Source organism: Polyodon spathula, chromosome 17 (genome assembly GCF_017654505.1).
Source record: "Polyodon spathula isolate WHYD16114869_AA chromosome 17, ASM1765450v1, whole genome shotgun sequence".
NCBI classification, from domain to species: Eukaryota; Metazoa; Chordata; class Actinopteri; order Acipenseriformes; family Polyodontidae; genus Polyodon; species Polyodon spathula.
The window spans coordinates 1,363,585-1,374,895 of NC_054550.1; positions in this window are offsets into that span (position 1 = coordinate 1,363,585).

Below are 11,311 nucleotides of genomic sequence, written 5' to 3' on the forward strand. Positions count from 1 at the left end.
AAGCGATACTGGTATGGTAAGTTGAAAAAAGGTGAAAATGAAGGATATGTCTACTGAAAGTAAAATCAACTAAATAAAAGAACAATTCTAGCATTTCATTAATTAATGATAATTTATTCAAACAAAGAGACATTTCTGCCAGAGGAGCAGTCACTTTCTGGACATATGCACCCCTGGGAAATGCCTGAGTTTCTAAGAGTTGTTTTAAGCAAGCTAATAAAAGGCTGCTTTGTAAACACATTACTGTAGGACTGATGGATTAGAAGGGGTGGATTCCAGTGGAAAGTTTAGTAATTATCGGGAAAGAAAACATATCGTCCGCTAGACTAAAGCAACTGTAAGAATCAGAGAATATATGAGAGACAAGCTAAGTGCACAAGGAGAAACAAACATGCATCACCACAAAACAAAGTAATCACTGGAGGCTGTAAGGATGAATGGGCTTCACTTAGATGAAGACCATTTATGATTAAATGCAGTAGTGCTCTTTTTGTTACACGGCGCAGGATAAATATATCTCTCAGGTTTAACAGCACAGAGTGCAAGACATTAAACCAAATTCCCCCGTTCCGATGAATAAGTGCAAACTAATGGCTAGGGTAAAATGAGTTTGATATATTTTTAACCATCACCTCATTAAATGCTAATTCATTTGAAGGGATGCGTGTTTCACAGTAGGAACGTACTCCGTAACACTGTTTTTTATTACATTGAATGGCATGTAATTATCCTGGTGTCCAACATGCTTTGTACTTCTGTCAGACTTATAATCAGTCACACAACAGTAGTTTCAAATTATTACTTCAGTTTCATTTTTTTTGTGTGTCTTAGAGAAAAGTATATCATTAGCGGGGTTTCTTCTTTTTTTTATCTGGGAAAGTCTTGCATCTTGATGTAGTAGTGAAAAGAAAAAAAAACTGGAATATCTGTTTGTTATATACCTTTAAACTAATCCTATTTACTTTTAAATACATTAAATGCTGCTTTACCATCTGAAGAAACACTGGGTGAGATTGGAGCTCCCTTCCATATAGCTTAACAAGTAACAATACTCCTGACCCTGTGTCACAGTGGAACTTTTTTTGCAGAACCATTGTGTGTTGCATTCAGGTCCAGCACAAAACAAGATGCACATGTTTACTGTTTCCCAGCACAATAGCTGGTTGAGGTGCGAATGGTGATTCCGCAGGCAATGACACAGGTGATTCTCTGTGTCTGTACCACACTGAACACTGACCAGTAGTCTTTAGTATTCATTAATACAAGGCGATTATAAGTTTAATTTACATAATGTCTCTGCTTAGCTTACTAACTATTAGAACAAAAATGTCTGTTTATTTTACTGCATATGCTTCAGAAGAAAATTCCTTAAAAGTTAATTTCTGAATTTCATAACAGCAGACAGAAATTACTACTGCATGCTCCTATACTGTAAACCAAATGTTTAAGAATTAAACATAAATGGAATGCAACACTTTCTACATGTGTGTTTTGGGTGTACCTAAAGCACAGTATAAAACAAATACAATAAATAATAATATGTGGTTTTACAATGTAGTGGCCATTTAACAAAAAAACAAAACAAAAAATTGGTTAAATTATGATTTGAGCACAAATGGGGCATTAGACAATTCACACATAATAGGATACTAAACGGGTGAGAAAATAAATATTGTGCAAATGTAAATGTCACAAAACATCCCATTAAAATCCCCTATATTGAGAGGGCAAAAGAGCTATGGTCACATTGTCATCATAAAGGATCCGGGCTGGGGCAAACCAAGCCCAGGTTTCCAATCTAATAGGACTAATCGTTAAAAATCTCTTGTTAGGATGGTAATGAGAACACAGCTCCCCAGTGGTCACTGGGATGCAGTGTCTGCATTCCAAATGAGGTTTTGCACTTCCCCATTGTCTAGGTTCTGTTGTTCATCTCTATATACAAAAAAAATTCTTATTTGAGGTAAGGGCACTGTTTTAATGCTTTCACCTTTTTTTTTATTTTTTTATTTTTTTACAAAGAATATTAGTTGAAACCTTTTTTTTTTTTCAAAGATTGAGAAGTAATAAGTATTTCAAACTACATTATGCATTAAATTTCTATATCTACTTCTCCTAGAAAGTCAGAGATACTTGCCATTTATTCAATAATTAATGTTTATATTTCTTGCAATTGCTGTCTATTCTCAGACATCACTTAATCACTTCAGAATCCCCTGCTGTTCTTCTATGATGTCTCATGCTGCTGCACGCTTGGCTTACTATCTGCATTGTTTGCAGCTGAGAATACATCATTATTGTCCATGTTCCCTCTTTCTTAAATCCATCAATTTACCAACTGAATAAATGCTGCTACTCATAGCCACCATTACCATTACATTTTTAAAATGAAGTTTACACTATAACTAAATAAGCTTGGAATGAGGCCCCGGTTTTCTTTTCTTAAAGGGTTATTATCTAAGTACTTACATGTAAATTGTGGTTAAACGACTGATTGTAGAACTGGTATGGGCTAGCAGAGGTATATGTTCAACACATTTTTACCAGTCAACATTCTATTAATTTTCTGTAAATCATTGAATTACCTTGTAGTAATCTGTGTGAAGCCAAATATATAAAATTCTAATATATTTCAGACATTGCTTGTCTTAAAAGAAACTGCTCAAAATAACTGGAAACAGCACCAAGAGTGAAGGAAAGAGTATAAAAAAAAAACTAAACCACATTCACATAGATTTCTTTAGCTATGCCTGTTAGAAGGACAAGAACAGTTCCGAACATGTTCCATACCAGGTAATGTGTTTTCTCCAGGACAATTACTTGAATAAACAATGGTGGCAGTGTATTTAACAAAACAGCACATAAACATTATCCTTTATTGTTGCCCCATTTTCCACACAAAGCCTATTATTTTCATTGTTCATTGTGTTTGCAAACTCTGGAAGAAATTAAGCTTTTTTGACAGCTGTTTTATTGTATCCCCACCTTATTAAATAACATGTGATGGAAATATAGATAAACCCCAGAATTCACTGTAGTACTTCATTTTGATTTGCACCGCAAGGGAAAAATTGGGTCACACTGAAAGCAATAATGACAGCATAATACGTCCTTGCAATCAGTTCTGGTGAATGGAATAAATCAAGATTCAGCACCTCTCACAGTTAATAACATTCCCACAATATAAATCAATACAAACAAAGTTAGATAAATGAATCTGTTCCCTAATGCTGTTTGCTGTTATTTTGGGATTGTGATTGACTTGTCAATTTTAATGCTTTTGTTACTGCCCTGACAACAAATGCTCTGCAGTTTGAGGCAACAAATTATAATGTAAAAGTTAGTCTATAACCGTGCCGACAAAGGACTTAATTCTACAATTCTTAGGTCTCACATTCTAAGGTTTAAAAGAAACAAGGGACGGCAAACATTTATTACAGTTTTGAAAATATCTGGAAGGAATGTGGCATCTTTTCACAGCATGCAATTCCTGGGGAAAACGTTCTGTGTCACAGGGTTCAGTGTTTGTGCATTTGCACAAGTATTGTGTTACGTTCCCATGCCACAGGGACTTGAAAGTGATTTGAAATCAGACTTATTCATTTCAGCAGACAGAGTCTGGATTGTGGGCTGGGAGAACTCAATTGCTTCATCTCATACTGATGGTGGAAGCTAAATGCAAGGGCTTTCAATATATTATACTGAAAGGGAAACATTGTATGTTGAAAAATGTAATTAGAAATGGCAATAGCAACACATACAGGTGATCTTTGATTGCTGTGTCATGCCTGGTTGCAGATTATTTTGTAGACTGCAGATGGAAGCAGAAGCACCTCCAGTTTGGTATTGGACAGAGATACAGACTGGGTTCATGGTGCAGATTGACATGGCATGGCATTAGTTTACAGAAGACTTAAAAAAGACTCTTCCAATAGGGCAGGGGTCTCCAACCATAGTCCCAGAGAGCCCCAAATCCTTTTATTGGCATCTATGTCATCAATGGCTAAAGATCTGGAACACCTGTTAACCTGGACTAATTAAGTAAATGAGATCTCGGTTTAAATGAAAACCAGAAGACCTGTTAGCGCTCCAGGACCAGGGCTCGTGACCCCTGCAATAGGGTATTGGGCCAAGTATTTTAATGCAGTATAAATAATAACACTACTCCAAGTTATTTTTTTTTATAGACCCTTTGTGATTCCAGAGTATGAGATAAATGATAATCACTGCAGATTTAACCATAAAATATTGATTGTTATAGAACATTCTACCATAAATGAATAAGGATTAGATTTTTAGCAAAGGAGCTTCAGCAGCACACATCACTTATATAATAGAAATGCATATCTAATCTGACAAGTTCGTTCTCAACAGATTAGCTTTTTAAAATATATTTCATAGTCCCCAGTACTTCTCTGTAATATTAACTTCGGACAAAAATCAATATGGCTTTTAAAATAAATTACTCAAAATATTAACTTTTTTTTTTTTTAGCCTCTACAGTAACATACGCCTTTAAGAAAAATACATAAGACTATTAAACAGATATCCTCCAACATTGACAAATAAAAATAGGTTGTGTTGCGTTAATTTAAAAATATCCAGTTTCCTGCAAGCTAGAATTGACATTTTTACACTAGGATACCTCAAAACCTCTGTATATTTTTCATTACGTCACACAACATATCACTCCCAAATACTATAATGCGGAAGACCCTTTCATATTTCCATAATCTGGTGCTCAGTTAAGTTATTTTTATCTTAAATAAATCTGGTTGTATTTTTCCGAGCAGTACTGAAGTAATTTTTTGGTCACTTCTACGTATGCAGCTGTTTTAATATGCTTTGAAATATTCTTACAGTTTGCTTTCACTTTTTTATATGCAGTGTGATTTTATATGCAAAAATAAATGTAGTTAAAAAGGATGCTCTTTGTGTGTGTTCATTATTTTCATCTATACCTGTAGGCCCCTTTAAATGTTCTGTTAAATATTTATGGTTCGGTTTTTCAAATCTAATTTCCTCATTGTAGTGGCTACGCTCTACTGCTAATTAAAGATGACTTTAAATGAGTTCTGTGACTCATTGGCATGATATTCATTGTCTAATTCTAAAAAGATTTTAATCTAGATAGTTTCCTCACCTTTTAAAGTATAATTATTGTTCTGTATGACGGATCATCAAAATTAAAATCTACTTTACAATAAAATGAGCCGTTCACAGCGTACTTATATTTAATGCTTCTGAATTCCCTGATTGCTCAGAATGTGCACCAAAGTGCATTGACAAATGGTTAGGAGTGTGTGAGTGTATTTACATACACACACTTACAGTGTCCAACTGTAACGAATTACTAAAAGCCAGGTCAAAAACATATATCTTAAAGCAGGAGGAATAGAATTCCATGTGCAAGGGGCAACTGAAAGCCATGGTCCAGCCAACTTCACCCAGAACCTACAGACTAAAATGAGAGCTGTGTCCTGAGCTCCTACAGCATGAGCAGGGGCACAGGGAGTGAACAGTTCTGTGGGGTAAGGCGGCCCGAAAAAGTTTGAGGACATTCTTAAAATCCATTCTAAAATCAATGCAAAGATTGTAATACTGGTGCAGGAGGCTGTGTGGTTAAAGAAAAGGGCTTGTAACCAGGAGGTCCCGGGTTCAAATCCCAGCTCACTCACTGACTTTCACTGTGTGACCTTGAGCAAATCACTTAACCTCTTTGTGCTGCGTCTTTGGGGTGAGACGTTGTTGTGACTCTGCGGCTGACGCGTAGTTCACACACCCTAGTCTCTATGTCATTGTGGTTAAAGGCATCTGCTAAAAAAACAAATAATAATAATATTTACATTGATTTAAAACCCTTGCTGCTCAAGTACATACAGATGTCAGATCATGTTCTTGATGCGCTAGCATTAACACCTACAGATCATGTAGGCCTTAAAACTAAACTCCAAATATGCACTTCTGCCAGCACCCAATGCATTTTGATTACTCTTAAATTTCTATTTCATCTACTACTGTAGATACTAGACAACACACTTATAACAATCAGAATCCTTCCAATAGTATGGAATAGTACGTTAGTAATGTAGTTGTTTTTTTTTTAGTTTCTGAATAACAGATGCAGTTGATAAGAATATTTTATTTCAAGCTTGTCTGTATTATAAGGATTCTGTAGCTGGAGCTCAGAGGGAAAAATGCACACACCTGATCTGATCTCTTAAGATATTAACCTGGCTCTGGCATGTCGCTCTACTGTTGAGTCTTCATCAGTGTCTGGTGAGATTTTAAGTAAAATGAATAAACATTTGGATGTGTTGTTTAATTCTGAGACGCTGGATGACACACCCTCTGTCGTAATACAAGGGCTCGCTGTAAAGTCGAACTTGTTTTGACAGGCTGTAGATATAAAAAGCCGAGGATTCCTGTACTGCAGGGAGCATCACCGTGTTTAAGAATGGTAATATATGGGGGGGGGTAAAAGCAACACTGTGATTTGAAATGTTGTTTTTTATGTAGCAGATCTGAAACCAGATGTTGCAGCACAGCATGTAACTACATCTTTATTAGTGACATACAGTAGTTACAAAAGGTCATATTTAATCAAGGAAAGAATTTATACATATACAGTATAGAGTGCTTTCTCATTTTCAGGCGAACCTTTGTAGCATGGAACTGATTTTAAGGTATGGTCATGACTCCCATTTTCCCCATAATGCCATTACGCTAGCACATGCATTCTCAGTATCAGGCAGATCATACACATAGCTCCTGACTGCAGCGTTGAAAAGGAGGAGCACTTTAAATGCAAAAATCAAATCCCAAATATGAAAATCTTAGACATATCCTTATTTTCAAATGATTTTCGTCTAGTTTTTAACTAACAAGCAACCTAAAATGTACACTATAGAGATACATACTACAATACATAGATGCTTGGCTCCAGGGCTGAAAAGTGAGCAGGTGTTTTTAATCTTTGAAATATTAAGGACTGGAGTAAAAACTGTGAAAATATGGTCCAAGAATGGTTATACCTATTCTAATATTTGGTAGCAAATATGCCCTCTTTTATCTTAGATATTTTTCATAAAAAACTGTACAAAATTCAGTTCCGTATTGTCGGTCATTTACAGTGACAGGGAACACATACAACTCTGTAAATACTTTACTAAGCCAGCATAAACAGATTCATTGCCTGTAGGTCATTGTGAACGACAAGGTTTTCTCCAGCTGTTTGGCAAAAGCACATACTTTTAATAATTAGCCATAGATAATGAGCTTATCAGAAACATATAATTGAGCTCTAAACCTAATCAGTTACAATTTTAAAATCTCTTTGTGGTCAGTATACCGTATGAACAGCCTCAACAAAGAAGTGTTGAAAAAATGCACTTGAGAGATCATTTGACAGGACAGGAAATATGTAACAGGAATATATTCATTAAGCAGTAACAAAAGATACTAAAATTTGTTGGGGGTTTTAACACTTAATATTCCAGGTTAATAAATTACACAAATCCAAATAAAGGGCAATCTACAAATAAATTAACAATGCAACTGAAACTCTTAAGGAGCAGGTGAGCCTTACCCCTCTTGTAGATTAACGTTCCTGTAGCTGCCACAACTCAAGACTTTGGGTGCCACCAAAAACAAGATGCTGGTTTCTGTAAAAAAAACAAAACCAAAAAAAAACAAACAGCAATTCAGACTAAACAAGCAGTCAGGTAACAGTCTTAGGCTTCTACCGCAATCAAATTTGCACAGCCTTATGGTTCATTCCCTACAGTAAATATTCAATTTTATAATAAACAAGAAAGGAAGAAAACTATTGAATTGACACCCAAACTGATACGAGCACATAATTAATCGTCTAGGAGTTTAACCAAGGAAACACATACACACGCTTGAATGAATTTACATTCTTTATATGCACCTGACTAGGGTTACTGATCTCATTGTACAGAGCATAAAAGGGGGAAAAACCTTTGATTAAGTCTGTCAAAAGAAGGCTCTGAGGATCCACGTCCATATATCTCCACACTCTTCACTATCTAGGCACTATAAATACTGGTCTGAGGGGATTGTAACCTTGACACACGAAATTCCGTTTAAATCACTTACTTGCAAAAGGCCGGTTTTATAATAACCAATATTTTTATATATATATATTATATATTATTATATATCTATATATAATATTATATATATATATATAATTCCACAGGTGTATAAAGGAGACTACCTTGATGGCCTCAATTGAGAATCAAATGGAAATATCCACCTGCAGGGCTCGGAAATTCAGAATGCAAATGTGAATCAGTGGGCTGTTAGACGAAAGATTATGCTGCTGAGGTCTCCATTACTCAATCAGCCAGTTTCTTTATTTCAGCAGGTTAGATGCTATTAAGAGCAGGATGTTGTTTGAAAAGGAGACCTGGTCAAGAGACACGTGAACGCTGCAGGACTCCATGGTAGAGCATAAATGAATACAATGAAACAATTAAGAAAGTTAACTTAAGTGCTACAGGTTATATCCATGCAATTACTTGTGTTATTTCGTCAAAACATAAATGTGTTGTAGTTGAAGCTGATAATTACTTTCTTTCTATCCTCCTAGCATAATTAGAATAATTTGCTTAATTATAACCTCCAGACCAGCACGCAGCATCTAACCATCCTCCTATTAATTTGAATATTTTCCTTGACCCGCTGTACCATAACACTATAATACAGATAGGGATAAACAGACCATTTTTAGTCTATTGAATGAATTGAATTGAAACCAGGCTTGACAATAAAAAGCATAAGCTGGCATTTTATTTCCTGTTACAAAACATGATCAGTATCTTTATACTTGCAGCAGGGCTAATTTGTTACAGCTTCTTGTTACACTTGTTTTATAAGTTGCTACAGAACAAAACACTTCTAAATAAGCCAATAAGACCATTAGAACTTTGATGACATACTTTTTTAGCTATGGCCATTTCTTTTAACCTATTCCTGATAGCTCTGCTATTCTTGATTTAAGTCACTACAAATGTGTGTGTGTATAATATATACACACACACACACATATATAATGTAATGTTTGTTTTCCTGATCGGATTGATGTTATCAGTAAGCAATTCTATGGTTTATTTTCATCTCTTTTCATGAGATGACATGCTTAAGAGATTCAAGTGTAATTGCTATAGAACTAATTGGAGTGTGACTTATAAATCAAGGCTATGCATCAGAAATACATTTAAAAAAACTTTCAGGTGCATGGAGTTATTGTACTATGTGGAATCTGGATAACTGATGGTCCACTGTGTTTTTTAAGTATATAAAAAAATGAATATTATACTAGGAATGACATATTGTATTTCCTTAACAGCAGTGTAGTTATCATGGCCCATTCTGTCAGATTTAAAGCTACCATAGAGTTGGTAACTTATGCAAAATGCAAATTGGGGACAGCACTCTCCAGATCGCTGAAGCATCATTCAAAAGTCTCCTAGGGGGAGCCCAATTAATAGACAATTTACATAAACGACTTTGTCCACAAAAAAAAAAAGTCTGCATCACAATCTGCTTAACCCAGACAATATCATCACACCTTTCTGTTGTAATATGAACTACACAGCTGCTTAACAACATGAACCACGCTATAAGAAACAATGATTTGTTTGGCACTTGCAAAAAAATAAAAAAATAAAATCATGACTATTAATGAAATGCCACTTTGTGCATTTGCATAATGGTATCACCTTTTAAAAAGCATTGCTTCCTTTATACTAATTTCTTGTGGTACCACTGTTTCCTCCTATCCTGCCTCGTCCTCTATGGTCACAGCAGGATTCATTTAAAACGGTAGTCATTGGTCAGCATAATCAGACAGCATTTACCTAGGGGTTAAACAACATTGCTGGAATATTTGTAAGAACGATTTATCATGTGAATGTTTCCTTTCAGGAATAATCAACAGTCAATCCATGAAGCCTGCACGGAGGAAACACTGAAGTGTAATTACGGATTAGCTCAGAAGAATGGGATGTGAACAGGTGAAACGTTTTATCAGTATTTTCCAAATTGTCACAGCATGCTATGCAGTGTCTACACTCATTCTGTATCTGTGTTTGATGTTCAGGTATTTCACTGACTGCTTGATGTTCAGTCAATTATCAAGCTGCTTATCGGTTGTGGAAACATTTTCTAACACCATGTAGTGAAATGCAAATTATTGTTTTCATTTTTTTTTTTTTTTTTTTTTTTTTTAAATAAAAAACCCCACCTCTAACATTTAAGGATTTGCTTTGTGCACATCTTTCTGTTTAATGCCTGCAATCGTATGTATTAGTAATGTAGTGCTCAACTTCCCACTAGGTGAAATAGCTTTATTCATATGCATTGTTGGGGTCCAAAAAAGTCTTTAAAATAGTCCCAGTTCTTGAAACATGATCATTAACATAATACATGATCCCTAACAAAGAAAATAAAGAATAAGCAGGGGGAAAAAAAGCATAGAAAGTAATGAATATGTACTATAGTATGATTTATTTATTTTAATTAACATGCTAATGAGCAATAGTAAAATGATTGGAGTGCCACCTGTTGGACAAGAGTTGTAATTGATAGTCAAATCAAAAGTAATGTTATACAATACAGCAATAGTTGCCTATTGCACAACATCCAATGACCTGTGGTTCTAAAGCTGGATTGATCTCTAGTTAATATCGATTTCAGTATTAATTACAGCAGAACAGCAAACAAAACAAACAAACAGTCTGCTAAACAGGCTCTAGTCTCTGGGCGTTTCAGAGGTAATTCAAGTCAGTCTAAAGCGAGGTTCATGAAACAAAAGTGAGGAACACCGATTAGATTTGATTATTCAATGAATAAACTAAATACAATAGCAAACGCGGATATTGTGTGTCCTGTGTTTACTCTTATAAAAGGAGTGTCACCTTTAACTAAATGGCACTAGATTATCCAAAATGTCATGTTTCACCGCTACAGGAGAGAAATACACTCAATGAAAGGTCATATGTTACCAAAAACAAATGGAACAGTCTCAAGTCTCTGTTCTCACTCACTAAAATACCATTCATTAAGTGTGTAATTAGGGAACACATTTACCTTTTAAAAACATTTAGGTTTTACTGCCTCCCAGTGGTTACATTTTCCATTTGCTACATTACTTGCTCTTCTGCTGCTTCAAAAACAAGAATGATTTGTTTTAAACATTGGATAAATCAACTGCCATTTGCAAGGGAAAAATTGAAAGTGGATTTGGACAGACAGATTTCTGTTGGCTTGTAAGCCTCAAAAA